Source organism: Dendrobium catenatum, unplaced genomic scaffold, assembly GCF_001605985.2.
Source record: "Dendrobium catenatum unplaced genomic scaffold, ASM160598v2 fragScaff_scaffold_1220, whole genome shotgun sequence".
NCBI lineage: Eukaryota > Viridiplantae > Streptophyta > Magnoliopsida > Asparagales > Orchidaceae > Dendrobium > Dendrobium catenatum.
The window spans coordinates 322,150-329,900 of record NW_021319682.1 but is presented as its reverse complement, the minus strand read 5'-3'; the positions used below and the strand labels follow the sequence as shown (position 1 = coordinate 329,900).

Below are 7,751 nucleotides of genomic sequence, written 5' to 3'. Positions count from 1 at the left end.
AATAATTCCCCCTGCAAATTAATCACTTACTTCTTTTGTATTATCAATGGCCTCTTCTACCCCCCGCATTATGTAAACTTATCAGAAGACACAAAAGGTTCAAGAAGCACCAAAAGATTAATGTTGTGAATACGGCACAAATTTCTAACCCGAGTTTTGGAATCCTTCCCCCCAATCCCCCTCACATTCCAAATAAGGGCTTTAAACATTAGAATTTTTTTGATTAGTTTGAGCCCTAGTAGATCTAGGTGTTTCTGGCATCGTATTCTTCCCATGATTCTTTTTTTTCTTTTGCATTTGAGGAGATTCTTCCTCTTCAATGTTTTTAGAAATATGCTCAGAACCATCAGAGGAAGAACTACTATTACTGCCACCCCCATCACCCAAATCTTTCCTCTTATCAACAAGTAAAACAGAGTTAGTGTTTGGTATATACTCCCCTTCTTCATGATCTTCAATGCCAACCTTGGCTTTTTCCTGAATAGTTTTAGTAATGGCCTCCCCCCTATTTACCTCCTTTCCAAGCATAGAGTCAACGGAAATAAAAATTTTAGGACTTTTTTCAGATTCTTCATTAAGAACTTCATTAACTAAATCTAAATTTGGGTTATCAACAATAGCATTATCAATTCCCTCTCCATTCTCCAAATTGTTTAAATCATCCACCTTCTCTCCACTGGGCTCATGAATATTGGGAAACATACCAACCTTCTCAACATTGGAAGGTAAACCATCCAGTGAATTAGGGTCAATAGAATCCTTCGATAAGTTATCAGTATCCGTGACGATTTTCTTGCCAATGGAGTTGTTTGTAGTTTTTTTGAGTTCCGGATGCAATTTAAAGCAGTCAACCAAATCATGTCCGTGAGATTTGCAATGAGTACAGAAATCAGGCATCTTTTCAAATTCGACCTTTTGTAAATAACCAAAGGTTTTTGATCCAACCCAAACCTCTTTAGCATATTTTTTCGTAATATCAACCTCCACAAGAACCCTAGCCACCGATGGCCGAGTTCTTGAAGCGGTCGCTTGATCCGTTTGAAGCGGACGACCGAAAATCGAACCGAGAGCAAATAAAACCTTAGTGTTAAAGAAATGAAGCCTTAAAATCAGAAAAGAAATCCATATAGGAACGATCGGGGACTCTTCCTTGACATCAAAAAAGGGAGTCCATTTTAATATGCGCATTTGACAGTTAAGAATAAAGTAAGAACGACGAGCAAACACGCGACTATAGTCCAAATCATTGGACAGGTTAATGGCAATATGCTTAGAATCTAACAAACCCACAGAGTAAAATCCCGTTAACTTAAGATTTCCGAAAAAAATACGAATCGCGTCCAGATTGGGACTACGGAGATCAAATTTACCAACTAACGTAAATCGAAAAGGAGACGCAAGCTTTAACACTACTTCATCAGAAATAAGAATTGCAGGAACTCCGTTAAAAGTAGATTGAGTCAGCGAAGGAAGGGTATCACCTGAAGGTGTCCCAGCAAGGACATCCTTAAAGGAGCGAGATTTGGTCGGCGAAGGAACATCCTGGTCCAGATTGAAGAAGCCTTTGTTCGGATCTTGAATCTTGGAGGAGACAGTCCCCCAAGGGGTCAAGGAAGCAGTCCCCAACATCGGGTGCCCCCAAAAATGGCTAAGAGGTAAGGAAACCACCAGCCCAGCAACAGTAGGTAGAGAATCGCACGAAACCCACACGAAAACCAGGAGGAGAAAGCCGGAAAAAACGAAGGAGACGGGGGAACCCTAGTTCGCCAGAGCGCCGCTAGGGTAAAAAAAATTATAATAGATAGTCCTTCCTCATAGCATTGAATTGCCGATAAGAACAGATTTAGATTGACGAGGGTGGAAGTAAATTCAGCAAATGGAAACAAAATCAGAACATTCTGAGCAACAACCGCAATATTTCAAAAAAATAAATTTTATTGATTTAAAACATACTTTAAAATATTTATAATTTATTTTACCATATTGGCTTCTAATTTCTATCTTGTAATAATAAAAAATATATATACCGTATAATTATCGAAAAAATAATTTTTAAAATTATCATAATAGCCTTATATTTGAGGAATTTTTTTTTTCAGAAATACTCCTAGCTAGGAAAACTTTTCATCATGAATCCATTGGAATATTATTGTGCCCTCAAAATATTTATAAAATTCTTTTTTTACTATATTGGCCTCTGAATTGTAAATTAATAATATCATATAAAATTTTTAAAATTATTTTTCTAAAAGAGTAAGAATAGTCTTATGTTGAGCCCAAATTTTTCATCAAAAATTAATTTGATTAATATAGTCTTTCCAAAGCCTGCCAAGTCCACCCTGCTCCTTTTTTCCTAGAAACTTCAACTCGGTCTTCATGGCCACTCATTCCTTAATTAAATCACTCTCCCTTCTTCTTCTTCTTCTTCTTCCTCCTCCCTTTCCTCCGATCACCTCTCTCAAAAAAAATATTTGAAAATAATTTTCCTGCAAATTAATCACTTGCACTTGTATTATCAATGGCCTCTTCTACATCAACCATCATGTAAGTCTCTCTCTCTCTCTCTCTCTCTCTCTCTCTCTCCATCAAAAAAATTTCTCTGTTTTGATGTTTTGTGAAGTTATAATATAACAATAGAGTTACTTTATTTATTTAAAATTACATATTCGACATGTGCAGTTCTTAGTTTAGGAATGCTGCAGGCGATTTAATGTGATAGATCTATGAGCTATTTCTTATGAGAATTTTTTTTTTCATTTAAGATTTTATTTGGAATAATTTTTTTATTGCTTCTTAAAACAATTTTGTAGTATAAAATCTTTAACTTTTATATAAAAAATTGTTTTAAGAAACAATAAAAAACTATCCCAAACAAAATCTAAATCAACATATTTTTACTACTGTCTCTCTCTCTATTGTTATTATATTTGTTCTTTGTAATGAAATAGCTTTAAATAGTAAAAAGACTATGCAAGTACACGATTTATATAGAAATTTCATTTTTTTTTTACATAAAGATGAAGACGACGATGCATTATTTTATGTAGAAATGTCCATAGGTGTGGATTTAACTGTAGTGTAGGTATTGTCCACTAAATTTTTAGTTGAATTTTTAACTCATTTTCTTACACACACCCAATAATTTAAAATTTATGTGATACTTTTTGAATTGTATTAATCGATCATGTAAGAGTTTCTCAAACAACTTAAAAATAGACTAAAATATGTTGATTTGTATTAAAATTTAATACACTTATGCTCCAGCATTGTACGTATCGACTTTAAGTATTACTTAATTGCTTTGGTTGCTTATAATTTCATTATTTTTAATTTTAAGACATTGGACATAAGATTTATATGTTGATAATATTCACTCAATTTATACATGTGCAGTGCTCTTATTATTTTTTGCAATTTGATCAAAAAATTTAGTTTTTGGCATCCTATTTTTTTTTCTTGTGCTAAGGAATAGTAGCCATTTTAACTGCTACTACATGGCAAAATTGCAACAATTAAAATAGCTATTATTTTACGTATTTGAAGCAGTTTGCAAACCGCTACAGAAAGTACTAGCTACTAGCAAATACAAATACAATAGATTTGCAGCAGTCATTAAACCGTTACATTTATTTCTATAGCTTTTTAAACCACTGCAATAGGTTAAAAAAAATTTAGCTAAAGCTTTATTTATTGATAGTGAAAATAAAACAATTATATAAATGGTGTAACATATCAATGGATATTGCCACAAAAAAGAAGTGTTAGAAAACATTAATCTAAACAAGAAGTTACAAATTAAGAAATTTTTGTAATTGGATGTAACACTTAGGCTTCATTTGGAATGATTTTTATTCAGTTTTTTTATGTAATTTTTTAGTATAAAATTAAAATTTTTGTATAAAAAAAACTACTTCAAAAAGTAGTAAAAAAATTCTCCAAAACGAAGCTTTAATTTAATGAATTAAGTGCTCGTCTCTTTCACTAAAAATAAGATTTTTAAGCCAAAGATTCCTTTGCAAATAGGTAGTTTTCTAAGGCAAAAAATATAAATTCGGTGAGATTGCCCTATCTATGTATATAGGTAGTTTTCTAAGGCAAAAAATATATATATGCACACATGTCTTTGTTTGATATTCTGTGGCGGTCAAAGGTGGCTGCTGAAATGACAATATATTTTAATCTTTATTATGATATTGTTATCACATCATTATGAGACATTGCCTTTATTCCTTTGCAAATCATATTAGGTTTTGATTTAAAAATATTATATTTATTTTGAAATTAATTCTACATATAATAATATACTAATTTGAAAATAAATTTAAATATCTTTATACTAAGACATTCTTAAATATCTTTTTTTTATTTTTATTTTATGAGACTAAGAAAAAAATTAGAGGAATTTAAATAGATGCCACAAATATGTTTATGTATTAAAATATCTAATATGTAAATTTTATATTTACTTATATACCGCTTTAACTTCTAAATCAATTCAAAACATTTGCATAAAAGTACATGTTTTATTTAAATAAGTTAATATCAGTAATATTTTTTATGCAATTTATAATTTTGAGCATTATATATATAAATATAAAGATTTATATGTTAGTCATAGAAATACATACAAATTTGTTGTTAATATATATATAATGTTTAGTGATATTTGAAGATATAAAAGAGTGCATATATTTGCCATGAAAATAAACAGTGATAAAGAAGAAGAAGCAAAGGAGGAAAATATAGATGAAGAAAGGAGCAAAAGAACGATGACTATTCAAGAAGATGATTACAAGTGGAGAAAGTATGGGGCAAAGTATATTTACAAGAAAAAAAAGTTTAGGTACGTATATGTACATTAAATTTTAATATTTATTTATATAAATTTAAATAAACATCAAAACTTAGATATTAGCAAGATATGTGCATATATAAATATTATATGATAAGTATATAAATTCTTCTTATACTTCCTTAGTTTCCAATCTTTATATATATAAATATGTGCAGAAGTTATTTAAGATGTGTGAACAAGAACTGTAAGGCGAGGAAGAGGATGAATTGGCCATCAAATGATCCAAACAACATAGATATATCATACGAAGGAGATCACAACCATAGATGTATGGAATCTATGGCCTCTTCTAAAACCACCATCATGTAAGCTTTGCAATATTTTCTTTGAATTCTTTGTATCTATCTAATTATATATGAATCTACCTATTATTCGACTAAGCTTTCTTAGTTTTCTTCAAAAAATTTCATTTTTTGCTTTGTTATTTTATGCGAAGTTAGCAGTTTTTGTAATTATATTTACCTTTTTAATCAAAATTATGCATTGAAAGAAAAATATTGTGGAGTTTGACTTATGCCTTTCGAAGAAAATGCATTACATATGCTGATGTGTATTAATCAATTAAAAGAATATGTATAATTTTTTTGTACTTTTAATATATATATATATTTTTCTAATGTAAGTTCTATTTTGTGGCTTTACTTTGATTAATTACAGGTTATGTTAGTTTACACTAAAAAAAAATAGAGATTTGTTTTGTGCCAAAAGTGGGGTTTTTTTTTTGCCATATAGGGCCTAGGCATTGATTAAGAAAAAGTTTAAAAGTCCTGAAAGGGACCAATATATCAATAACACTCAAAGAGCTACAATCCAAAAATTAAGAAAAAAAGGTCCTAATAGCCAAAGATTCCTAACTATTATAAAATAAACAACAAAAAATAAAAGAAAAAAGGAGATCGCCAAAAAGCCAAATCCAAAAGCAGCCCCAAGCTGAAATAGGAGTTCGGCACAAAAGACAAAATAATTATGTGGGGTTGAATTAAGGATGGGCACTAAAATGAAAATATGTTCTATTTATGATTATGGTCTAGCTTTTTAACTAATTTATCACTTTTTTTCATGAGTGTTTTCATTAATATTGTATTTTACTACTTTTTCTACTCTTAGTTTTGATCAAGCTTTAATCCAAAAGGTACCAATGATAATATTTAGAATAATTAACTTCAAAGTTTTGCTAATATTTTGATAAACAGTGATGAAGAACAAGTCCAGGAGCAAAATATAGCTTTAGCGTCGAGTAATTCCCTAGTTATCCCAGAAGATGATTACAAATGGAACAAATATGGACAAAGGTATATTAAAAGTATACAAAAGAATAGGTACGTACATTATTTTATATGACTTCATGCATATCTATGAATTTCATAAATTTGAATAATACATTATAAATTTTATAAATATATAAATATGTTCATGCAGAAGTTATTTCAGATGTGTGTACAACATCTGTAAGGCGAGGAAGAAGGTGGATTGGCCACTAAATGAACCAAACAACTTAGATATATCGTACGAAGGAGATCATAACCACGGAGCCTTAGCAGCTGGTCATTCATAAAACGAAGAAGTTGGAATTGCATCTAATCAATATGATTTAGCTCCTCAGATGTTTGGATCAGCAAGGACTTAATTAGCTTGTTTTACATTTGCATAGTAACTTTAGAGTTCAATAATTGAGGGAAATGATGTGTAATGGGTACAGTTTTGTCTTCTGTGAAGGTTAGCTATCTACCTTTCCCTATAATCTATCAAGTGATATGATGCTCTTGGATTCAGACTGGTCAATTTTAGAGATGTTTGGCTTAGAAAGAGTATAATATATTTACTTATCTATAATGGCATATGTAAAAGGAAAGTTTTCTCTTAAGTAGCGGTTGACCTAATTGTTTGGAAATAGGCAATAAAGAGTAAAATATCTAGAAGATCTATGTGTATATATCTAGAAACTTTTATTTTATTTTATATGGAGATTGATTTGTATAAGAAAATGGTCACTTATAAGGTCTTCATCTACAATAAAATACTTACATCTCAATATATATACAACATGGATGGAGACTTCTACTCCTACTCCCGCACACTCAAACATGGAACTCTTAGCTCTTTTGATGCATGACTTTGACTAAGGTTGATCATGCTACTTTTTCAATGCTAGAACATTAACCGCATTTATAAAAAAAATAAATTTGGTAATATTTTTGATAATATTAATAAGGCTGAAAATGATCACTACAAGAAAATAGCCGATTTCCAGCGGTCGTGACCGGCGGTTACCGGACCGCCGGTTCTACCGGCGGTGTAGCAGGTGGTTTAGCCGCTGGCAATTACCGGCGTGCTAACCGGGGGGTTTGTAACATTAAGCCGCCGGTAATAGCGACGGTCATCAAACTTCCGGATAAATCGTCGGGCATCAATATGACTGGCGATGTATCCCGCCGTTGATAAGTGATCCCATTACCGACAGTCTTGACCGCCGGAAGGCCGCCGATAATTGCCCTAAAATTAACAAGCCCAAGCCTCGCATTTCATTTCTATTCTTTCCTTCTCTCTCGCTTCGGACGAACTCTGCCGTAGCCTCCGCCCGCATCTCGCTCGATCGATCTCGCTGTCTTTCCGCCGATGACCTCTCTCCAAACGGAGACAAACTAGCTCCGACCGCCGACCCCACACCGGCCGCCTTGCGCTCGATCGAGCTCTCCTGTCTTGCTGCCTTCGATCTCACACCGGCTGCCGTAATTTTTGTGTGAGTTGAAGAAAAATTGGGATTTGAAGGTAATCTTTAATGTTTTTCTGTGATTATTTGTTCTCACTAGACATTTGCAAGAGTTTGTAATTTATTGTATGATTTAGGTTATAATTTAGACATATGCAAGAGGTAATGTTGTAATCGTTTGAAAGC

The 7,751-nt window shown here is 31.9% G+C and overlaps 1 long non-coding RNA gene across 1 annotated transcript; it reads left to right on the top strand.

The window, feature by feature from the left end:
- The first annotated feature begins 5,137 nt into the window (after positions 1 to 5,137).
- LOC110105344 lies at positions 5,138 to 6,400 on the top strand. Its single transcript, XR_003702264.1, has 3 exons — positions 5,138 to 5,160; positions 6,049 to 6,174; positions 6,275 to 6,400. It is a non-coding gene; the product is annotated as an uncharacterized LOC110105344 (long non-coding RNA).
- The last annotated feature ends 1,351 nt before the right edge of the window (positions 6,401 to 7,751 follow it).